This window comes from Nyctibius grandis, chromosome 19, assembly GCF_013368605.1.
Source record: "Nyctibius grandis isolate bNycGra1 chromosome 19, bNycGra1.pri, whole genome shotgun sequence".
Lineage (NCBI taxonomy): Eukaryota > Metazoa > Chordata > Aves > Nyctibiiformes > Nyctibiidae > Nyctibius > Nyctibius grandis.
The window spans coordinates 4460851-4486933 of NC_090676.1; positions in this window are offsets into that span (position 1 = coordinate 4460851).

Here is a 26083-nt window from a genome sequence, read left to right on the forward strand (position 1 = left end):
CCTTTTATCTTCATTAGACAATACTCTGAAATTGTTCTAAATATACCAGTATGAATTCTTTGGTAGTGTAAACTAGAATATGTATCGATGTTAATGGAGCCATTTACATTTATTGGTTTAAATTAGTTTTAGTATTCTCACATCATAAATCATAATGGACATCAGGAAAGTCATTTGGCAGCACTGATGTAAAAAGAGTGAAAATAAGACCCATTGGCTCCATTATTTGATGTTTAGTAGCAGAAATGTGTGTGAAGTACGTATGTGTGTATTTATTTCCCAAGCTTCACCTTTATATGATATGAATCAATGAATAGACAAGAACAGGGACAGAGGAAGATTGACTTTCATCACAGGAATAGGACAGCATTCACCACTGTCTGACCCTTCAGTCTAAAGTCTTTCTGTTCTTTCTTGTTCTTGCATTTGTCCCATGTGTAAAAATTAGGCATAATGAAACTAATCACCTATGCGTGCGCATATTTTGATTTTGTCTATAAAGTGTACCAGTAGCTCAGGTAATGTCTACATTGATAAAGAAATTACTGAACTGTGCTACAAGGTCACTTCTGGTTGCTAGGTCATGACATCTTCTCAGTAGAGTGTGAGAACTATTACTCATGTGGATTGAGTAAAATGATATTTAGGTTTTTAGGCTCTAATTCTAACAGAGGAAGTTGTTGGACAGGAAAGGATATACCAAGTCTAAAGCTAGAGCCCCTATTGTTACTGACAACTACATTAAATAGTTGAATTTTTGAGGTGTTCCTGTAAAACAAATGCACAATACAAATAATTAATAGGTAAACGACAGCTAGTCAGGCAAGCCTGAACATCTGTTTTATAGTGAATAAACATTGAACACTTCTGGGATCTAATGCTCTATTTTTACCCCAAAAATCCATACAATATTTAAACCCTTTTCATGCTGCATTTTGATGACTCATTATTCCATATTGATTTCATACAAAGCTATGATTTCCTTATGTATAAAAAAGACTTGCTGGGTTTATTTGTCAAGGGAATTTGTAAGGAAAACTTCTATAGAATATAGAAGTTTTGAGATAGCAGAAAGTATTTAATCATGCTGGCTTTTTCAAGTGATTTTTCTTTGACAAACCAAATATGTATTGTATTATTTGTGGATCAGTATATCTAATGTCAGCACACGTTTCTGTTTGATTCATTTTATCATGCTGAACTGTCACAAATGTCTTATTAATCTGTCTCTGAAGGATCAAAATGCTTTAATAAATATGTTAGTTCCTTTAGATCTTAGGCTGAAATGAAACTGTTAGTTAAATGTACTGTGACTGAGTGAAGATACCTTTAGAGATTTAAAATGGGAGCATGTTCTATAAATCTAAGACTGACAAAGGAGAATATATCTTTCTCTTAATGGCCAATTAGGATGGAAATAAAAAAATAAAGTAAAAAGCCCTTTTCTATACGAAGTGTGAAACTTCTTTGTTATGTAGTACTATTGATTTATTGAAGGGATAATTAATTTTGCAGTTTCATAGTGAAAACTCATTGCTTGTGGAGGCTATTCATTTACATTAACAGATTGATGTGGTTTAAAGTCAGTACATGTAATGTATGCATGTGTGACACAAGGGCTCAGGAAGATGTCCACCTTTCATTCCTATAGAGACATGTAGTTAAAGCTGAATTTTTACTTTATTCAAGGGTATGAAAATGCATACTACTTTCTTCAGCTGGCAGGGACAAAAAGGAGGGGGTCTGAAGGAAAAGCAGACACTAAAAGGACTGTAAGACCTTATGTACTTCTGCAGAGGAAAGTGAGGGTACTTAACTAATGGCAGACAGCTGATTTTTTGAATAGTCAAAATCAATGTGCCCTTCTGAGCAAAGAGCAGTAAATGCTTGGCTTCTATCAAGGGATCAAAATGTCATGCAAGATGCAGGAGTGGTTGATGCATGCCATTTGAAAGGGGAAAAGCACTTGAACAGCATTAGATTTAAGAAAAAGAAATTAAGATCATCCATGTGATATTGTCATCGGTCATTGTAATTCAACTTTCAGGTTCTTTTGGTAGTTCTCACTATATGAACCTACAAACCTTTGAGTATGAACCCACTGCAATATGAGCAAGTCTTTTTGTATCTGTGTACTAATTTCACTGGTGTTCCTGAGTATACATTTCACTATTTAAAGGAATTATACTTTAGATCTTTCCTTTTGTTGGTAAAGTTTTTTAGCTTGTTAAGATCTCAGCATCAAGAGGTTTTTTTATTTTATACATATGTTTGGAAAGTAAACACTCATCTTTATTTGGAAGTGCCTGAATCTTTCTATATATCCCTCTCATTTGAAGAGTTTACATGTCTTGAGTTTAACAGATAAGTATTTTCATTGTATGTAATGTTGGTTAATTCAGCCACCTTCTGGAAATGCCCCACAAGTATCAGAAGCTTATCATTTTGTAATAAACTGGTCTTAGATATTATACTCACATTAAAATGTTGGTAGTAGTTAGCAAGTCAGAGAATTTTAGATGACCATCCAAATGTGGAAATAGAATTTTATTGATGTGTACACTTGTGAACATATTGCAGATGATCATGTGTGCATAGCCACACCTGTAAAACTTTTCAGTATAACTCTTGAAAAGCAAGCCCCCAATGGCTGAAATTAATTTGTTTTCAAGTGCAAGTGTATGTGTTTTTGCAGCTGCAGAAGAATGCATGTTGGGGTTCATTAGAGATCACCCATCCATCAGTCTGCTTTCTTAGAAATGTTAGTAGTTTGGCACTACTTTCTTTCCCTTAAAACTTAGCGTCAATCCATGGTATTGTTAGAGTACATCACACGGATTTTCCTCTGTGTCATTGTATATTGCCTTTGGGAAACGAAGCATAAAAAGGATGCCATTAGATAACATCATTAAATAATACTGTATGAATTCCAACTGTTGAACAATCGATCCGTTCCATTTTGAGCCAAAGAGATGTTTTATCCCTAATTGAGTTCTTTTAGTACAAAAACACCCCCCCCATGTTTTAGTGGTGCCCTTAATTTCCTTTAATTTTTTTTTAAAGAATTCTGCAGTATAATATCAGCCCCTATCTTGTAAAGGAAAAGATCAAAGCACACCAGAACTTATGTGCATCTGCTAAATGTGAGGAAGTTAGAAATTAACTCCCAAGTGCTGTAAGTTTTCTGAACTATCTGAATAGTCCTCTTGAAGCCAGATGGTTGAGTTCAGGTAAAACCACTCTGCTTTTTTGCTTTGTAAACTGGTCACCATTCAATTTGAACAGACAGTTTCCTTTTGAAAGCTGCAATATCTGTCTCTACTTGAATCGTATTCACAGAAAAATACTAAAGCTCTGGCTTTGGAAACTCTACCTGTTCTTGTCAAGGTAGGATTTGCAGTTTCTAGAATTAGCATTCATTAGCATTCTGAGGACTTGCCAAAAGGAATGCTGCAACTGGTAAAAGATTTTTATTATGAGTTAAAATAAACTAAAACTAAATAGTATAATTGACCAACACCCCCTCCACCAATGTTCTAACAATTCCCAAACAAGATATCTCCTGTATTTCCTTTGTTTTCTTTCTTGCTTATAAGATCTCCTATGCTGTGTTCATGTTTCATGTTACAGAAATTCCACATCTTTGCCTTCAATCTAAAAACAGATATGAATTTAATATTCTTTTGAAAGCTATGTAATCTTTGAGAGGTATTTAAATGCTTATCTGTTTCTCCTTCATGAAGGTCTTCTGCCGTGTAAATGTCTCTGAAATGATACCTTGTTCTTCCAACAATGACACAGAATCAATGATCTCAAATGAAAAGACACTGGAACCAGATGTTCTACTGTCTTTGATCTGTTTTGCAGCATTATAGTACTTATGATGCTATTTATGTGTACAGATGTCAAGAGGACCTGCCCATTTTGTCAGATGGTAGTAGAGTATTGGTAATATATCATTTGAGGCTTTTGGCCTTATCTTCATTTTGACAAGAAGTTCTGTGAATGCTCTGAAGCTGCGGTGTAATACTACCCAAAAAACTTTATTCTTTCTGTGGAATGTTGCATTTATTAATGTTTGTCCATAAGCAATGGAAGTTATTAAGGCACAAAATACGTTTGTGTGAAAGTGCTTATTGTTATGATATTGAGGCAAAAGGAACATATTCTGGATTCACAGTGATAAAACACTATTATAACTATTGCCTTTGTTAGAAGAACAAATATTGGCAGAGGTTAAAGGGAAAAGAGTGCAATTCAACCACATCTCCAATGTATGCGAGGTATTTAAATTAGAACTTTATTTCCTCTGAACATTTTGATCTCTTGGCATATGAAAAGTAACTATATATTTTTGACTGTATGGAAAGTTCCCCTTTAGGGTTTAGAAGGAAGCTGCAGGAGAAAAAAAAAAAGATGGTCCATTGTTAAATCTCCAGAGAAAAAGATACAGGGATGAAAGCAAAATTGAGATACAAAAGGTGTTGAAAGATATTTAATGTTTCAAAATGTGGTTCTGGCCCCTGCCAACTGGCCAGTTTCAAATTTACTGTCTAAGAATTGAAATTTCAAAGGTGATTTAGAAATGCCTTTTTTCCTGCACTAACTTGTGTGAGGGCATATGGCCCTTTAGTCTGAACACATGGCACTAAAAATATACATGTGTGGAGTGCTTTGTTTCAGAGTCACATTTTTCCTTTCATTTGTTTCTGAAATCAAAGTTTTTGTGTTCTTTAAAAGACTGAGCCTATGTAATGTCATGCTTTGAAATACTGTTCTCTTGACATTATAAGACCATGAAAGTAGAACTTTAACTGTATTATTCATTCAGCTTAGACATTTTCAAGTTTCTTAGGCTCTAAATATGACCCACGTAGTTTTGTTTCCTTTACCTCTTATTCTATTACAAAGCTTATTTGATTCTTTTCTACATACAGTGATTTAAAGCTTGCTTTTCTTCATAAAATTACATAAAATCCAGAAACGTATGTTTCAAGTGACTTCTGCATCATCCAGATCAATGTAGGCAGGTGATTACAGTGTGCAACTTCATTTCAACTGACTAGTGTTTATCAAACAATAAGTGAAAGTGATTTTAGAACGAGTTATGTCTTTTGATGTGTGGATATAGTGCTGATCAAAGTCAGTGATAGCCCTTCATGCGAATCCCAGGACAGGCTTTGTCCCCATTAAAAATATATTCCATTACAATAATTGTCAGACAACTCCCGTCCTTTTTAAGTGAAAATAATTTTAATTTGACCCCTTTAAATCACAAATGCAAATCAAAAAATACAAAATTCAAACACATACTTTTGTTTTAAAACTGACTGCCTCCATCCAAAAAACCTAAATCCCTAATGTTTTAATTACCTATAATGATCTCCTTCACAAATATTCTGTTTATTATGGCCCAGAAAATGGTCTTACTAAAAACCATGCACCACCTTTCTGCATAATAAAGTCAGTATGATATATAAAGCACTGTTGATCAATAGGTTCTGCAACTGTGAAAGATACTTATTTTTAACCAATCCCATTGTCACCTTCATCTGAATATTGAGCTGAGAGCGCAGTCTAGATCTTAGTACTTACCTGAACTCACTTAAGTAAATAGCTGTATACAGCTGACAAATTGGTTTTTACTGATCAGAGAGTTTTAAAAGCTCACTTTTGTTCATGCTTACTATATGTTGAAAATGAATTTTGGAAACTTAATGTGATAAGAAAACTCCTGACCCCAGTAAAAATCATTTTCTGCCTAATAGAAACAGGAAACACTCAAGGCTTCACTTTGAAGTCCCTGAAAGCCAAAGATGTGAATGACTCTAACATATCCAGAGTCCTGTATAACTACAGTTATGTGCCCCAGTGTCTGTGGCAGGCTTAAGTTCCTGGCTGAATATGTATCAGATCAATGGTTAGAGAACACTATGCATTTCAAAAAATGTGCAAATAGGCTGATCCATGGAATCTTCCTTTCCCATTGCCCTATTGAATAGACAACCCAGAGAGAACTCAGTGTTATTTGCCTCAATGTTTTTTGTGAGAGTGCATGAATATTGTGTTTGATGGGGGAGCTCCATAATTTGCCAGGTCTTTAAAAAAAAAATAAATCTTACCAGAGGGATGTGGATTAGGGAGTTGTAATAGATGGGCAGACAATTGAGAAACTAATCTCATTTCATAAATTACAGATTTAGTCCCAGATTGGAGAGAGCCTTGCCACAAAGTTTGGTGATGAATGATGAAAAAGTAGAAACAATCTTCTTTGGTTCTACTATCTAAAATAAAATTGAAGTGACATTTTTCAAATGAGAATACATTGTCTGCTGCTTTGTCTGGTTCTTTTATTTCAGCTTTGTTAGATCTTTTGTTTCTTTGATGCTCAGAATATTGCACCATTTGGCTCTAAAACCTACATTAGAAGAGCATTAATTAAAGGCAGACACAGTGCAATGGAGACACTGTTAAAATTATGCTTGAAGGTACAATGTAATTAATTTTGTACAAGTGAAACATAAAAGAGAAAATGAAACCAGAGGAAATAGCAGCATGTCCTCACAAAATGATAATGAGAAATACAATTGCAAATCAGACAAAATATGAGAGGACATATGGAATAATCAGACTTCAAGAAAGAAATCAAAACAAAGGATAACCTGATAAGTGCTCATAAAAAATTAAGTAAAGAATATATAACTAATGTTCAAGGTTCTTGGGTTTTGTTTTGGGGTACTTTTCTGTGAAGTCTAAGATTTGTATTTGTTACCTGCTAGTAACATGAAGATGTAAATTTTTCCTCATAATTTCTTGACAGATATGTAAAGAATTGAGTAACTATCTTCACCTAAAAACAAGTTCTTTGTTATAAGCTCTCTAAGAAGATAATGGGTTGGGATCTGGGTTATGTTTCCCAGGTTGAAAATGAGGGCACATGACAGTATTACAGTTAATTATGACTGTATAGTAGAAGAAAAAAGCTTAAGGAAACTGCTTTAATTGGTCATTTTAAGTAACAATTAAATTTCTCTAATTCTTTTTAGAACCCCTGTGGTTCACCTGCAGTTGTGAGTTCTTCAGTAAAGCAGTTTAAAAGGTACAAAAATGTGGCTTGAACATTCATCCTGTACTCCAGTGTTTAACTGTAGCCAGAGGTTTCCAAAGATCTGTGATGGCAGTCTTTTAAGTTTAGCATAAAACAGAGTGAGAGGTTATCATATGTTTAAAGATCCCTGTTGCATGTGATGAACTTCTTTTGATGGCTGGGTTTGCCAAATTGTTGGTTTGTCTGCAGAGCTTTCATTCTAATGGTATGGAAACTGTATATATGGTGAGATGACTGTTATATTACCAGCTATGGGAGGATGGTACCACTTGTGTATTAGTGGGACCAGGTTATAGATTATTATCAAAGCCTTTGTTTTCTGCTTTAGGTTTAAACAAAAAATACAACAAAAGTGTCAGAAGACTGTTCCACACACACACCCGTTTGTGTGATGGCACAGCTTAGCTCCGTTAAAAGTTACACAACATACGGGCTTCTGTCATCTGGGAGAAAGCAGCACTACTAGAAATTCTCCTAGCGAGTACTTCAGTGTTTCCATTGCTGATGAACAAACACAGTAGATGTTTATAATGATTGAGGGAGAAACCCTGAAACTTCTTTTAAAACATTGTATAGATTTATAGTACATTATCTTCCTGAAGACTATAGATAATAACTTCTGGCCAATTTCAAAATTTTGTGAAATGTAGTACCTACCTAACTACATTATAATAGTTGGGGTTTTTTTCATTTCAAGTTGGGGTTCCTCTTTTTCATTGTCTAGATAATTTAGTTTATTACTGTCCTCCAATTCATCAGAACCAAAATGAAAAAAGGCCATTAGGAGCCAGTGGGAAGGATTTTTAGGGGAGAAACAGCCAAAGTATTCTGCAGTCCTCCAGATGTGGGTTAGGATCGTGCACACTGTTTTCTCCAAAATAGCAGCTGAATAACAGCATTCCCAGGTGATCTAGAAGGCTGCTTGGAAGAGGGAGATCATTAATTGCCCACAACTTGAAACTATGCACAAAAAAGCAAAATTGATCCCTTAACATCCTGTGCAATGTTATTGGCCTTTCTACATTTCTAAAGCTTTCTTAATTAGTCACAAACCCCTGAGCTTGAAAGCAATGTAATTTACAGCATAATACTGCGTTCTTTGTTGTGTGCACTTTGTCATTATTGGGATTTTAAAGAGTTTTAAATAAATCCAGATCAATTATTACCCTTTTTTAGTATTATACAGCACAGTGCAATAACCTCATTTAAAATATGTTACTTACAAGGTGTCTGTGCAGCAATGCAAAGGACAATACAGGTTTCAAAACAGAGTATGTTTTAAAGTAAAACACATTGAACTGTTTCCAGTATATGCAATTATACTGGCCAGTCCATATTTTTTATCCGAAATGTCAAACTACACAATTTCAAACTTAAAGGAAAAATACATAGTGCATGTTTTTTGACCTCTGTGGCAAAACTCTTAACCATTACAGTGCAAAAAATGTTTGATTAAGAGAAGGGCTTTATGAAATATGGTATACAGTAAAAATCTGAAGATCCTTGATCTCATAAGTTGTCTATTTTCTCAGAATTTGCACAAAATTGTAGGAAGCTGAGAACTTCAGAAAAGCAGAGAATGTTCACACATTTTTTTTTATAACAACTTTAGAGACAACTCATGTAACTGGTTTAGTCTTTGTTCCAGTCTCAAGACTTTCTAAATTGTCTGCTATAGTAGTTATCAATGTGTTTCTGGGCAGTTGTTCTTCTTAAAAAATATCTTTCAAAATTATTACATGTATAAAATTTTCTAACTAAGTAGCATAACCCTCTGAGATAATATATTCTTTACAACTTATTTTTACAAATATGGTCCTGTTGTTTGGATAAAACATATGTAGGAAATTGATTCTCTGATTCACTTCAGTATACAGGATTTTGTGTCTACCAATTAATCTTTGCAAATTTTTTTCTCTGATATGTGAATGCTCACAGAATTTTGATAGCAAGTAGCTCTAATTTGTTGCTTCATGAAAGGGCCTTTTAATCTATTATGGTTTACACTATTTCCTTGAAGAAACCTACTGAATTTCAAAGCAGTTATGTTTTAATGCCATACAGATAGTATTTTGAAGGGTAAATATATTTTGCTACTATTGGTGATGGGGGAATATCTCTTCCTGATAAAAATGCTGTTGTTAGTGTTGCACTAAGGTTTTACAGACAGGTTGTGGAAAGTTATGTGAAACTCTGGTCTTGTGCAAGTATAATCAGAAGGGCTGGATTGCAGGGGAACGTGCCTTCACCCACCTCTCCATTCCAGCCACATTCAGGAGATACATTCTGCATAGCCTGTTAGATTACACAGTAAAGGTGATTTGCTTAAATATCCCTGTAAAATTACACCTTTCTTCATTGCCTCAAACCTCCTGAATGTGCTAGTGCTTCTGTGGCTGCTGCTATTGTGGAATCTCAGATGCAGAGAAGGATTCTCTCCATATTACAAAGCGGGGGCAGAGAAACATGAAAGGCCTCTCATGACTTCAGAGCCTCTTTTGCATAGCGCTGTTAAATTCTGGCCCTCTGAATATTTGAGTAATGCCTTTACTACCAAATGATTCTTTCACCTTCATTGCTATTAAGCTTAGAACTGGTGTATACTATTTCTGAAAGTGTAAAACTAACTGCAAAAAAACAGGTATTTCCTTACATAACAAACCCATAATATTTTGAAAGCCTCATCTACTGTGAAACTTTGAAGTAGATGAGCATTTTTTGTTGCACCTTGTAATTTTATCTTCTGGCTCATGTAATTAATCTTTTCCTGTTTTGGCAGTCTTAGAGTTGTGGTAACAGACTTTGCCAAAGAAGAATTTCCAAAGTAGACTAGTTACAAAAAGTAACTGCAGAAAAAGTATTTTTGTTATTTCTCATTAAAGTGGATGCTTGTCATTTTTCCTATCCAGTAAGGAAAATCCAGTATGTCCAGTGATGAGGGCATGGCAATGAAAGCCACACCATTGCAGCTGATGGCATTGTGTTTATCCTAATTCAGTTTCTCGAGAGCCCATGCCCCGTTGCTAATGCAATCGTGTGATGTCTTGTAGAATTCTTACAATGACAGTTGTCATTCATCCTCTTGAATTAACACAAAATGAGTGCTAAACAAGCAGCAATATTATTGCTGCTTTTGAATAATGTACTCACTGAAGCAGCTGCTAAAAGCAGTGTCAATGGGGAAGGTATACCAAGCACAGTACTCAAAATTTACTGTAGTCTGGTCTCAACTGAATTTCTCACTTTATTCAAAGAAATATGCTTCACAGAATTCAGAGTTATGTGTCTTCAACCAACACTGCAACATGTTTCAAATTAGGTTGTGGCCACCTGTCATTACACTGTGAGCTACTATTAAACCATCAAAGCAGTATTTTAGTTGCTTTGATGTGGACTGGAATTGTATCTACTGCCGAATGATGATTAGATTAAATGTTACAAATGTATGCAAGGGGAATAGAAGCAGTAGTCTACTCTTGATCCACCACAATTTCATTTTAAGTGTTTCCTTATGTTTCTATTATTGCTGATGCTTTCCTTTGTATTTATACATGCTAGTACAGCAGAAGCAGCCTCTTGGAATATCATTAAAAAGCTGCCGTTAACAAAGTCTGTCTTATTAATGTGGTGTTTCATACATAACAACTTTCAGAAATACATCAGTAGATAAGATTAAATGTGTGTTTTTTTTTTTTCTTGGTAAAACTAGCTAAATCAGCTCTTGAAAATGGACAGTGGAAATGTCATTTCCCTTTCTTTAAATGAAAGTCTGTTTTTTAATAGTTATGGAAAAAATACAGAAGTAAAATGAAGTTCTTTTGTTTAGGTTTGGTAGAGAAGTCTAGCTCTTACTTGAGACTTACTGGTTACATTCATGCCAGACCTGCTTGGTCAGTTAATATTAGAGTATGGTGTTTAGGGTTGGCCTCAGGCATCCATTTTATCCTTTGATAGTCTACAAGTGCCCTCTTGCACACAAGTCAGCTTATATCAGACTCCTTTTGAGGATGCTGGGGCATCCACGAGGGTTGTTCCCATTGACATGTCCTGGTAAGAGAAAATGGAGTAGCTGGCAGCTCAGACCCTACACAGAACAGATAAGCATGTCTGAAAAAATTGACAAAATGTTAGGTGTACTACAGCTTTTTTCTACAGGATATCAACAGCATAGCCCCAGAACCACCTGCAAGTGCTCCTACATGCAGGTAACATTGACAAGTGGTATTCTATCTTTGACACAGCCTTGGAGGACAGCACTTCATAGTGTACGACGGCTAGATCTAATCTCCCTCTAGTGTCTTCCTCAAGACACTGATTTCATGCCTTTGGAGTCATTGAATTAACCAAGAAACTCCTTACTAAACTTCCTGGGTAAGGTTCCCAGAAGATGGTACAGATAACTTGTTTCAGGGAACACTGGAAGACATGGTCTACTTGCCAAGTGTAAAATGTAAACCAAAAGCCTAAGTGTAAAACAAGATAATAGAACAGGATACAGGAACAATACAAATCTAATTAACATAACAAGCATTGGCATATTATGTGATTGGCCTGAACAAGATCAATATTTTTAGGTAGTAAGTCCTGAGCAATATTTTATATTCAGAATTTTACAATAATTTCAGATTCATGCAGTTATTAAGGCAGGTTGTTGAAGTTTTCCCCTAAATCAATGTATACGAATCCCTTCTGTTTTCAGATTTTCATTTTTTGATAACAAATCAGTCAGGAATTTCAAGATCGCTAAAATTACAGGTGGCTGTACTGTTTGCCGATGGCCAGTTTAGTACTAATGACAGCAGACTCACTGTACATATGTAAATCCCTCTTGGATTCACTTGCATTGTATAGATTGAGTACTATCCACTAACTCAGATTATCGGGAATCCTTTCTCAAAAATGGAGCTTACTTAAAAATCCAATGGAATGATGGCAACTGTATTGTTTACCTGCAGAATTGTACGGTGATGTCTTGACAGTATATTCATACAACTTCCCTTATCATGCGTGGAATAATGTTGGTAGCAGCCGAAATAGTAATACTTGGACCATTGTTAGGAGAAGCAGAAGTGCTGAGAAGATCATTGGTATGTTTCAACAGAAAACACATTTTCCCTCATTGTGTGGAATTTTCCCATTTTTAGGGCAAAGAAAATGGTATTTGAAAATTTTGTGGCTACATGGAGAAAGAACTAACTTGAGATGTATAGGAGAAATCTGAGTTCAAGGCATAGATTCAGACAGGGTTTTGAACCTTTATCTAACATAAGCATCTGATAAGTTTCCCTGTCCCAGACTAAACATTCAGTTTGTTATAAAGTAAGAAACTTCAGCAAGAGAGAGTGAAAGAAATGCACTTTAAATCCTAGTGGTGAGACTCATACACAAGTGTAGACCACAAAACATTGCAGGAGAGAATTATTCCAAATCTGAATGGTTCTGACTGAACCCTACACTCCACTGCAGTAATGAGAAAACAATTTTACAAATTAGCTTTCATAGTAATAAGATAATCAAACTAATCAATTCACAGAAGCAGCCTTTTAGCTGTTCCAGAATTGGTTTGTAACAAAAAAACCCCAAATCTTATCTGAGTGTGTATTTGGTATTTACCTGATCATGTGTTTAGACCCTGACCATGGTCTAAAGGTTCATGTCTTCCTAGAAAATATAATTCAAAACTGGCTGCTGACCGATCCTTCTTCTGGGAGTGCTACCTGCATCTGGGTTAATGGAAGGAAGACACCCATTAGTAGTTAATGCTGGACTTGATGCTTTTAGCAGAAAATCAGTCCGAGATCAGAGCCTGCAAACATCTGGCTCTTTGTTTGAGGAGAAATTAACGTTGTATAATTACAGAAGGGCAAAGATCCAAGGAGAAAGAGAGAAGAAAAATATTACTATAATGAAATGTCTGATGCTGCATGATGCATTTCCTTTTAGATAAGCAAGAACATTTTTAAGCTCAATTTCATGTTTCAATGTTTCTGATTTTCAGCAAATTGCAATAATACAAAAAGGTTAAGTATAGGCTTTAAATGAAGACTGTTTTATGATTAGGAGTATAGAAAAGACAAATATGTTTTTCTCTTGTTTGTTTCTGGCTGATTGCAATAAAATGTAGACACAGAGCTATTTCTATTCAGACATTTTCGTTTTATTTTCTACTACAAGAGTCAAGTGTACTTCAAATCAGCCTTCCAAGTAGAACATCTACATGATGTTCAGCAAGTAGCAACATTTTAATTGTGGTAGGTCATGGAAATCTTTCAAAATGATACATGAATAGGGCTATGCAGTTCCTGCCATGATTTGTCTAAGTGACGTCCTCTCAATTGAAAATGGGTCAATTTAAATTCCGAAAAATTAACAATTGTCATTGACATTAGTGCAGCTTCAACTTAAGTGTTCCTGGTTCAGTACAGTCCAAAACAGTGTGGCATGATATTTAGGGCTAGATGAACTGGATTTCACTAAAACCTATGAAAGTCTTGTAATTAACTTCAAAAAGATTTGGAATGGTTGTCTTGTAGTGAAGCACGTAAATGTTTCATCTGTGTTTTCAAAATAAGACAATGAACCGTTAGTCTTAGTAGCCCTAATCAAATGGGATTTTAGTATTTCTGTAATTTGCAGGAGGACAAATAAAAAATAGTTCACTATTTTGAACAGGAAAAATGATATCTCCTTAATGAGAATTTAGGTGAGCATGTTTCCTTCATTACCAGACTTATACAGGGAAAATAAATGTATCTATGGCTCAACCACTGCTGAAAATAAGGGTACCTGATACCTGTATTTTAAAGACAGAAATTCATTGCTTGCTCCTACTTCTTTCCACTTTACAAGAGAAAAGTTTGAGTTTCTTTTCACAAATTTGATGCTGTAACAATGTCTCTTTGGATAGCTCCAGTCTATTGTGTCCTTCACTTTAACAGTCAAACTCAGCCTTGAACAGTTTGCTACCCATCAGTAAAGCTTATACAAGTGTTGAACTGAAGTGGATATATTTTTCTCTCACTACAGAAATCTTCTGCTGTACTCATCACTATTTAAAAAATGTAAACACACCTTGGTGTGCTAAGACCTTCACCTGAACAACTCTTTTCTACAGTAAGCAGTGAATGTATGGTATCCTTGAAATAACAGTATTTAAAGGCTAGACTATTAGCTGTTGTGAAGGCAGACAATGGAAGGAGAGTGCCCAGGTTAAATGAGATGTTAGCGTAACAAAGAAGGCTCAGAGCGATGGAAATATTAGGAGATTCACACTACACCGCTCACTTCATGATGTAAGGCTTCCTTCTTACACACCATCAGAACTAATTGACTGTCAAAAAAAAAAAATGTGTTGCTTAGTAGCTATGGGACCAGAACATGTATTTTAATTGCCTCACAGGAGTAAAACACTAACCAAATCTCCAGTTGATTTAACCACTTCTATTTACATCTCTGCTTAGATCTGCTAAGGCTCTGTTTTTTTTTGTTTGGGAGATCTTCTATAAAATCTTAAAAAAAAAAAAACCAAAAACAAAAACAAAAAACAACAAAAACAAAAACCAAAACAAAACACCAGAAGATTCAAGTGTTAGGAGTTTTGGGCACTCATCTCCTAGGGATTTTAATGCCTGCTTCTTCAGGCATCATCTTCAAATCAGTAATGCTTTTTTCCCCGTGTCTCGTTCTAGACATTTTTACCACCTTGCATATTATAAACTGTACATTTTTGTTCGCAGAAACCTTAGATTATAAATAGCAATACTCAGCACTTTTACTTTGGAGTAAATTGTTGGGAAAGAAAGATTCATAGCAATTTTAATCATATTGTCAAAACCAGAATAAGCTAATGTATCAAGTTGAGAGGTTTTTTCCAGTTTTATGGCTTAATTACTTGTGTATTAGGCCCACAACAAAAATAATAGCTCTGCAGTAACAATGTTTTTAAAACTTTATTACTACTGTTAGCCTTAAGATAAAATGAGTAATTACCAGCCCATTAAAAACTGACAGGTAACCAGTTCCAAGGAAGATGATGTCAAATTATTTCAGCTAAGTAAAATCAGTCTTTCACTGTTATTCTTAATTAAGGTAATTCCAGCTTGGCTCTTACGTAAAGCTCATCTGGAATTCGGAAAAAATGAGCCTTGAAAAAGAAACAATGTTGCTATAGTGTACACCATTTTGCAGCTGAATAGTTAATAGTGGATTGTTTATGGCCATTCATAATAAGATGTAAGGCATCAGATAACAAACGTTTCTGAAAATCTTTCCATTTTATTTAGGCACTATATATGAGCTAGGTTTTTAGATGATCTGGCTGCATGAGTAGATTCTTGACTGAGGGCTGCCAAATTCTAAAACTTTCAAAAATCTGGTACGTGAGTGGGTTTCTTTGATTCTGAAAGAGACTGGAAACAAGCTACCACTAATGTGTAACGTATCATCAGTGACTTCAGTCCAAATTTGCAGAAGTAATCCCTGACTCCACTTCCAGCTTTCATACTGCTGGATGTCTACTTTTGTGATGAAAATAATGTGACTCCAGAATTCACTGTGAATGCCTAATGCACATGCCTTAATGTGTAATTTTCAGCACCTACTGCAACTCTAAACTACTTAAAAATGGAGCTGAATTCATAGCTAAGTTGTTGTAAGTATGAAGATAAGCTTATGCTTTAATTCTTGCCCTGAGTTTGTTCCATCTTTGAGGTGTGTTTTATAGCATCTAGAATAAGAAACAAGTAAACAATATCTAATTTCTTAAATGTTGAAAAACTGAATACTATTATTTTAAAATTACTTAAAAACCTAATCTGGTGATTTTTATGTAAACAAATTGTTGCCTGCACTTATGTGGAAGGGCCAGACATTTAATTGGATGGAGGGATGAATTCTTTAATGCAATGCTTGGGTAACCGTTTCAACCCTACGCAGCGTGCAGAGAGCAGTCAGAAGAAGAGAGGTCTGCCAGGGAATTCTGGCACAACAGTTGAATCAAATTTGGAGTTTACTTAAGGTTGTCAATGAATATTGCAGCATCAGGGATGCAAAAAAGCATTGCCCACTCTGGTATGCAGAGATTTCACAACTTGTTGGAATGAGTAGAAGAGCTGCATATGCAAACTCAAAGATTATTTTACTTCATTTCTCATGGAAAGAAAGTAGTTACACTAGTGGACTCTAGACTGTAGTAGGAGACTTCATGAATAGGCAGATGGTATAACCAGAAGCACTTTTCATAGGACAGCAAAGCGATAATATACATGTAAAAGGTTTATGCTCGAGTGGATTAACTTTGTTTTTTAATATAAGCTCAGTGATCCTCTTGCACAATATATTAGGTGTACAGACAAAAGCATTTAAATATTTTGGGTTTTGGCAACCAGTTTGACTCAGCTAATCAATATGATGCTATATTATTACATTGCACAGTAACTAATGTAATTAGTATAACACATAGTCCATGATCTTCCCAGAATCTAATTAACAATTTGGGGATTATACAGAAAAGAATTTGTAACTTATTTTGTCTTTCCTTCTCCCTCACCCCTTGCGATGCTAACGTGTTTGCTTGTTGCAGCATACTCTTTAGCGCTTGTCTTTATTCTGTTGTTTTACACAGCACCACCTTCAGTGAATCCACCAGGTCTTCTGTGATGTAATATATATCCTTGCTAGGGAGCTTTCTCTTTGAAATAATTATATTCATGGGTAATTGTTTACTTTCAGAGACTGTTCCATATTGTGTCTGCTCACCCCCAATCTAATTTTATTTTGATGGACTAGAATATCAGCCATGCTGTTCTCACGCCTGAAGTTAATGTATTCATTATTTATAATTGCTTCCAATGTGTCCTCACCAATCTTAGTCTTCTGGTTACTTAATGATTCTGATTGGATGTTCAACACTTTTATCTGGGTTAATTTACTATTCATAGTACAATGATGGATTATTCATTTTGTTACTCAGATTACAACTGTAAATGGAGTTATACATCATCAATGAGAGCACCACAGAACCATTTAGCTAAAAAATGCCTTCTAGTTATCTTGAAGCAGCAAAGATAGTCACATAAAAACTTTGTGGCTGGCAGTGCTTCTTGCCCAAAGATGGCTGAATTCATTAGGCTGCTATGAATTGCCATAACATTCTGTAAACGCTACTTTTAAACACTTTTATGTGCCAAAGTGCATACATGTGTACAAATTATGTTGAGGGAAACTTAATAAAATGTAAAACTAAGTGAATGGTAGCAGGGAGTTTATAAAGGGTGATGGATTGGAGCTTAGAACTCTCAAACTCTGTTCAATACTTTAGTGAATTTAAAGAGGTGAAAAAAACTTTATAAAACCTTTAGATTGGAGCCACAGAAGGAAAGATGCCTCCAGTCTAATATCTTGTCATTATGTAACAAGCCCTCTAGCTATAGTAGTGCTAGCAACTGATCTATTAAAGATATATATCAGACTTATTCTGGGCTGGGCTGTATTGGGTTTCAGAGTAATATGTGAGCACCTTTGAGTGATGTATCACAGAATCACAGAATGAATCACAGAATGTTAGGGATTGGAAGGGACCTCGAAAGATCATCTAGTCCAATCCCCCTGCCGGGGCAGGATTGCCTAGACCATATCACACAGGAACGCGTCCAGGCGGGTTTTGAATGTCTCCAGAGAAGGAGACTCCACAACCTCTCTGGGCAGCCTGTTCCAGTGTTCAGTCACCCTTACAGTAAAGAAGTTTTTCCTCAAATTTAAGTGGAACCTCCTGTGCTCCAGCTTGCACCCATTGCCCCTTGTCCTGTCAAGGGATGTCACTGAGAAGAGCCTGGCTCCATCCTCTTGACACTTGCCCTTTACATATTTATAAACATTAATGAGGTCACCCCTCAGTCTCCTCTTCTCTAAGCTAAAGAGACCCAGCTCCCTCAGCCTCTCCTCATAAGGGAGATGTTCCACTCCCTTAATCATCTTCGTGGCTCTGCGCTGGACTCTCTCTAGCAGTTCCCTGTCCTTCTTGAACTGAGGGGCCCAGAACTGGACACAATACTCCAGATGCGGCCTCACCAGGGCAGAGTAGAGGGGGAGGAGAACCTCTCTCGATCTGCTGACCACACCCCTTCTAATACACCCCAGGATGCCATTGGCCTTCTTGGCCACAAGGGCACACTGCTGGCTCATAGTCATCCTGTTGTCCACTAGGACCCCCAGGTCCCTTTCTCCTACGCTGGTCTCCAACAGCTCTGTCCCCAACTTGTACTGGTACATGGGGTTGTTCTTGCCCAGATGCAGGACTCTACACTTGCCCTTGTTATATTTCATTAAATTTCTCCCCGCCCAACTCTCCAGCCTGTCCAGGTCTCTCTGAATGGCTGCGCAGCCTTCCGGCATCTCAGCCACTCCTCCCAGTTTTGTGTCATCAGCGAACTTGCTGACAGCACACTCTAATCCCTCATCCAAGTCATTAATGAATATATTGAATAGAACTGGTCCCAGAACCGACCCTTGCGGAACTCCGCTAGACACAGACCTCCAACTGGACTCTGTCCCGCTGACCACTACTCTCTGGCTTCTTTCCTTCAGCCAGTTTACAATCCACCTCACTACCCGATCATCCAGACCACACTTCCCCAGTTTAGCTGCGAGGATGCTGTGGGAGACCGTGTCAAACGCTTTACTGAAATCGAGATAGACCACATCCACAGCTTTACCATCATCTATCCACCGGGTAACATCCTCATAAAAGGCTATCAAGTTGGTTGAGCAAGACTTCCCCTTGGTGAAGCCATGCTGAGTGCCCCTAATGATCCCCCTATCCTTGATGTGCCTAGAGACAGCACCAAGGACAAGTTGCTCCATCACCTTTCCGGGGATGGAGGTGAGGCTGACCGGTCTATAGTTACCCGGGTCCTCCTTCCTGCCCTTTTTGAAGACTGGAGTGACATTCGCTTTCCTCCAGTCCTCAGGCACCTCTCCCGTTGCCCACGACTTAGCAAAGATGATGGAGAGTGGCCTAGCAATGACTTCCGCCAGCTCCCTCAGCACTCGTGGGTGCATCCCATCAGGGCCCATGGATTTATGGATGTCCAGGTTGCTTAATTGGTCCCTGACCCAGCCCTCATCTACCAAGACAGATTCCTCCTCTATCCTGACTTCTTCTGAGGCCGCAGGGGTCCAGGGCTCCTCAGGACAGCCTCCAACAGTATAGACAGAGGCAAAGAAGGCATTCAGTAACTCCGCCTTCTTTTTATCCTCTGTCTCCAGGACCCCCACCTCATTCATCAGTGGGCCTACATTGCCTCTAGTGTGGGTTTTAGCTGCAATGTATTTGAAGAAGCCCTTTCTGTTGTCCTTGACCTCTCTTGCAAGGTTTAATTCCAAGGAGGCCTTAGCTTTCCTAGTTGCCTCCCTACATCCTCTGACAACAGACTTATATTCCTCCCAAGTGGCCAGCCCCTCCTTCCACGATCTGTACACCTTCTTCTTCCACTTGAGTTTGCCCAGCAGTTCCCTGTTCAACCATGCAGGTCTCTTGGTCCCCTTCCTTGACTTCCTACCTGCTGGGATGCTCTGATCTTGAGCTCGGAAGAAGCAGTCCTTGAACGCTAACCAACTATCTTGGGCCCCCTTACCTTCTAGTATCCTGTCCCATGGGATTTCCCCTAGCAATTGCTTGAAAAGGCCAAAGTTGGCCCTCCTGAAGTTCAGCGTTGTGATTCTGCTAGCTATTCTGTTCCTGCCACATGAGATCCTGAACTCTACCATCTCATGGTCGCTACAACCAAGGCTGCCCTCAACCTTCACCTCTTCAACCAGACCCTCCTTGTTAGTGAGGATAAGATCCAGCAGCGCTCCTCTCCTAGTTGGCTCATCCACCATTTGCATCAGAAAGTTATCATCAATGCACTGGAGGAACCTCCTGGACTGAGGATGGCTGGCTGAGTAGGCCTCCCAGCAAATATCAGGGTAGTTGAAATCCCCCACAACAACCAGGCCCTGTAATTGCGAGACTGCTCTCAGCTGCCTGTAGAAGGCCTCATCACCCTCCTCATCCTGATCCGGTGGCCTGTAATAGACACCCACAACAGTATCACCCCTGCCAGCCTGCCCCTTAATTCGCACCCACAAACTCTCAACTCGCTCCTGATCCGCCTCTGGACAGAACTCAATACATTCTAGCTGCTCACTCACATAAAGAGCAACTCCACCACCTCTCCTTAGCGGCCTGTCTTTCCTGAACAGGACATAGCCATCCATGACCACATTCCAGTCATGCGAGGCGTCCCACCATGTCTCTGTAATTGCCACTAGATCATAGCCCCCCGACCGAACACGGATTTCTAACTCCTCCTGCTTATTCCCCATGCTGCGTGCATTGGTGTACAGGCATTTCAGGGAGCGAGCTGGGCACAGCGGTTTCATCCCAGATTCACCCCCTGACTTCACCCCAGGGGGATGGGGGGCCTCCTGGTCTACCTCAACACTAGAGCATTGCCCCAGTGGTGCAAGCCCAGCTACCACCCCATCCCCCTTCGAATCTAGTTTAAAGCTCTCCGAATGAGCCCTGCTAATTCCTGTCCCAGAACCCTTTTGCCCCTACGACATAAACCTTTCCCATGTACCACTGTCACGCCTGTTGCCTTATAAAACCAGCCATTATCAAAGAACCCAAAGCCCTGCCTGTAGCACCAGTCTCGTAGCCAGGCGTTAATAGCGAGAATCCTACTGTTCCATCCCACATCATCACCTGAAAATGGAAGGAGGGAGGAGAAAACAACTTGCGCCCCAGACTCTTTCACCAACCGTCCTAGGGCCTTGTAGTCTTTCTTCATCCCCCTCAGACTACGGGATGCAGCTTCTTCCCCACCTGTCTGGAAGATCAGCAGGGGGTAGTAGTCTGTGGCCCTCACCAGGTTGGGGAGTTGCCTGGTGATATCCCTGATTCGGGCTCCAGGCAGGCTGCAGACCTCCCTGTGATGGGGGTCAGCTCTGCATATTGGGCCCTCAGATCCCTTTAGAAAGGAGTCTCCAACCACTAAAACTCTTCTCTTCTTCCTTGTGGAGGAGGTAGCTATACGCCTGTCAGGTTTTTCTGACTGTGGTGGGACCTCTGATATAGGTTGCCTCTCCACCACATCCCCAATGGACGGGCTGTATTCCACTAGGGCTTCATATCTATTGCTCAGAGGCACCTGTGGAGGCAAGGTAGGCAAGGAGGGCACTCGCCTTTTGCCACAGCCATAGACTTGCCTCCACTCACTCCTCTCCTCTAGGTTATCATTTTCCACCTGAGAGGGGCAGAGTACAGGGGTCCCTCGATCCTGGGAGCTCTCCGGCAGGTGCTCCCATTTTTGTTGCAGGGAGGGCAGAGCCTGGCTCCACCAGTCTATCTCCATTTCAGCCTCCCGAATGCTCCTAAGCCTTTCTACTTCGGCTTGAAGCCTTTCAACCTGGCTTTGCAGCTGTGCCGCTCGGCCAAGCAGATCATCTACCTGCTCACAGCGCACACAGCCCCCTGACACCACAGAGACGCTGTAGCATTCCCTGCAGCCTGCGACCTGCACCATCGCCTCCTTCCGTGGGAGCTCTGTCTGGGTTCCCACATCCATTTTGGTCTTCTTCCACCGGGTGGAGACCATTGTTCTTCCACTGAGCTGGGAAATACCTGTTGGTGCCACCCCTGGTTCACAGCTCCTTGGCACCTTCCTCGCCTTGTGCACTGGGAGGGAGTCAGCGCCCTCCCCAACGAGCTGCAAACGACTGCAGCCTCTCCTGCCCTGGAGGAGCCTCTCCTGCCCTGGGACACACCCAGTCACTGCCGACTCACACAGGCACTGCTGAGTCTCTCCCTTCTGGGCAGGGACTAGTCCCTGCCCTCCAGGGGGCTCTTTATCAACGATAACAGGGGGTGGAACGTTTAAATCGCCCGCGGTGCCTCCGCGATGATGTAACTAGTATCTTGCAAGTATGTTTTGGCATTTCTTGCTATCAGAAAAATCAGAGTTTTGTACTTACTGTAGAAGATGGTGAAATTGTGACATTTGTTTATCTTCATGATTGAAAAAATTTTTTTTTTGAGATTGAAGATTTTATAGATTGAAGTAAGAAAGAAACTACTTGAATGCAAGATCAGGCTCATAAATGTGATCCAGGCAGTTCTGAATCCAACATAGTTTCTGTGAATTGTACACATGAAGTCGAGTAGTGGCAGGACAAACCAGTGAGACATGCCAAACTAGTGGATAAATTCTTGTTAGTGCTGGGAGCACAGTTGAACTTAAATCTTCCAATAAATTTGAATGTCCAAACCAGGGCAAAGCATATTGATTATAATGTACAAAAAACCCCCAGAAAATTTTAGTAAGTGAGAGGACCCTAAACAAAAGAGCTCTTCTCATGAAGTGTGGGTCACATTTCAAAGTATTTTACAGGTTGCCTCCACTTCCAAAATGGTGTAGAAGGGGCTTAGTGGAGGCCTTACATCTTGAAAGTAACTTCCATTTAACCCAACCCTTTCCGTGTGATGTCTGTAGCCTACCTGTGTCACTATCGGTTGCCTGCTGTTGCTGTTTGAGATGAGTTTCACAACAAGCTTCTATGCATTCGTGACTGAAAAAACACATAGCAGGTCTCATTGAGATGAAAATAAGCAGCGTCTGCTCAAGTGTCCAGTAGACATCTATTGTTTGAAGTGCTGTATCAAACAGGAGCCAAGAGCTGGGCAATTCTGATCACTGAAGATAATTTGAAGTCCTACAGAAGCAGTATCCAAGGCTTAATAAGAATTTGTGCCCTTCACAAACGTGCAAAGAGATAAACTTCTTTGAAAGTCAGTGAGCGCTCCAGTAGCCCTCTGTCAAAGTTAGCTTGATGAGGCAGGGAATAATATTGCTAAATTAAATTTAGGTGAAGTGGCCAAGCCAGAATAGTTGTTTATATACCCTATAAATGAGCTACTCTCCCTTTGGGGAGTAATTATTATCATGGAATGAATTTCACTAAATTTTAACTGAAGTAAATGTTCTGTTCTGTATTTCCTCAGTTTTAGTTGAAGAAAAATAACTAATTATCTTCAGGAAAGAATTATTATCAAGAATCAACAGACAGACTTTTTTCCCAGCTAATGACCCAAAGGAAATTCAGGGCAGTCAGTATGATATCTAGGCACTATTTCATGCAGTGTGCAAACTGAGTAAACATTTCATGGCCAACAGGTTACTTGTCATGATTTATCAAATAATTACCAATAAAAGTTAGAACTTCTGCTATAGGTTGAATTCATAAATGGGTAGTTTCAATACAATTTTAGGGCTTTTTTGGTAAGATAAATTTTCATTGAGTCCAAATAAAGCGAATCTTGTCTGATGACAGGAGATTTAAATTTGCCAAAAGACATACTTTAAATACACAAGATACAGGAACTTCCACTAGGACTTGCAGCTATAATGTGAGACACATCTTGCATTCACAAAGGTCTCATGTTCTAAAAATGTGGGAAAATCAGGCCTCGTGCCTACAGTTGACTTTATATTTATGCTATCTTTTAGCTCAGTTTGCATCTTAATTGTAAACATAAATGATATTTAAGGAAGGCAATAGCTCTACTATATATTTATGTGGTTCTTAGCTTATTGGGGTGTTAAAAATGAAATATCCATTATGATACATGCATCAAATAAAAACACTGGACAATCATTGTAATTAGGAAAATCTCAAGAATATTCAATCATTAAAAACATCCTTGCCTCTTCCCTCATAAAATACACTTCAGTCATTTTGGCTGAAGAATTATGGGGAAATTTGAGTAGCTACAGATGGAGTTACAAAACCAGAAACTTAGGGAACTTTTCAAAATCAGGAAATCAGCACAAATAAGGAAAAATATCTCTCTGTAAACTCTGTGCCAATCAATATTTCCTGGCTTCAAACTCTTGTACGTGAAGTATTGATTATATGCATTTCCCCTAAGAACAAGGGCTAGAAAATGGAAAAACTAACCTAGTATATTTCAATATCCATCTGCAGAAATTGTGGGACAAAGGAGTTCTAAGGGAAGCCATCTTTTAATTAATAATTCTGAATACATAATTATATTTTACTTCTTGGAGGGTCGTTACATTGCCATTCTATTCAAAAAAACAGTATTGATTCTTCCGAATAACTCTTATGTGTTAGCAGGAAAACACTACTCAGAAAATAGTATTTTCTTTTAATCAACACCGAACCCTCTCTCAGCTATTGTGTACATAGGCATCAAATTTCTTTAATTTCTGCATTCTGTAAATATCTGAGCATTTGCACGTGCCTTGTAGAACAGAAGCATTTCCTCCTACTGATTCAGATCAAACCGGATGATCACTATGGTTCCTTTGCTCCTAAGACCAGTGACACTATGAACTAAGAAGTGGTAGACATCACTGAGGAGTTGAGAATTTTTAAAAGCTTTTTCAAAGATGTATAAATTTAGCATTGAACAGATGTTCTAAAAATTCAAAACTATTCTCATTAATCCCTACTTTTTAATGTCCCTTTTCATGCTTGCAAGAGTTCATGCATTTAATTTATTCTCAAATGTCATCAATTTTCTTCAAAGATGTATTTCTTTAATTAAAATAGTTGTTATAGCTGTCACTGATGCAACATCATCCTTAAGTTCCTCTTGGGTAACATTTACAGCTGAGTATTCATTGGAAGTACGACTGTTGTCAGTTTGGCGTTTGAAATCTTGTAGCATTCTGGGACCGTTTCAGTGCCTGTGCAAGTGAGCCTAGGGGAAAAAAAATGCATAAAGGAAGTCTTTCATTGCTATGTTTCCGATTAAATGCCGTAGTTTTATCTGACAGTTGGTGAGTGGAAACAACAATTTGATAAATGTGTGGAGACATGGTAGAAGACAATGGGGGAAAGCAGCAGCAGAGCTAAGGAGGTCCCGGGATTTATAAGTGTTCTACTCTGGCCTGATATCAGGTCCTAGCTATTTAGTGACAAAATAAACTAATGTGTTTTTTTTAATCACGTTTCAGTCTTGTGGGATCTGATTCTGTTCTTGTGATGCAAATTAGGTATAAATACCGTAGTAGCCACAAATAAAGTAAGCTAATGGCTGCATCAATGGGTCACACTGGCATTTCTTTCTTTCTCAGTCCAGTGGCCAAATGTGTGCTACAGAGAACTGGATTGGGCCCTGAATCAGCATAATTCATAAAAACCTGAAAGACACAAGATTTGAACCAGCCAGTAAGGGGAAGCAAGAGTAGTATAGAATATCTTTTCCCACCTCTGGAGACAATTTTGAAAGAGGGTGTGGAAAAATTCTCAAAAAAAAATCTCTAGCAAGCTAGAATTTAATCAAAATCAAGGAGGAATATAGAAGTGAGGAAAGTCAGAAATAAAATGTAAAAGAACAGTAGTAAATTCTGAAATGAATCCTGGAAAACTAGAGGGGTTTGATGCCAGTAGTCATTAGTCTGAAAGGCAGAACTTGTCAAAACAAAGGGAGTGTCGTGCAAGAAGAATCAGTGCAGCATGTGTAGTTTATTGGATTTTTCAAACCTAAATGGATTTATGGTAAATGATGGACAAACTTACCTTTAGCTGCTTTTTTTTTTTTTAGTTCTCCAAATAATATTTTAAACTGTCAGATTCTGAAATCCTGTGTTGAATGGTATTTTTCTCAATTTCAAAAGATCTGGCTAAAAAAAAGAAAAAAGGAAAGAAGTGGGATCAGAAGTCTTGCTCTCCATAGGAAGCAATAGAAGAGCTGCCTTTGTAATTATGTGTGCTTCACTCTCAGTGCTCACAAGGAAAGCATTCATGTTGCTTGCAGATGCACTCTGCGTGGAAAATCCCTGGCTTGATAAAATGCAATAGGCAGAGAGATGAAGAAAAAGCATGTGCAGAACTTTCAACACATACCTTCATTGTCCTTTGCGTTCAACCTGCTGTGTGTTTGGCAAAGCCCAGGGGATAGTCTCT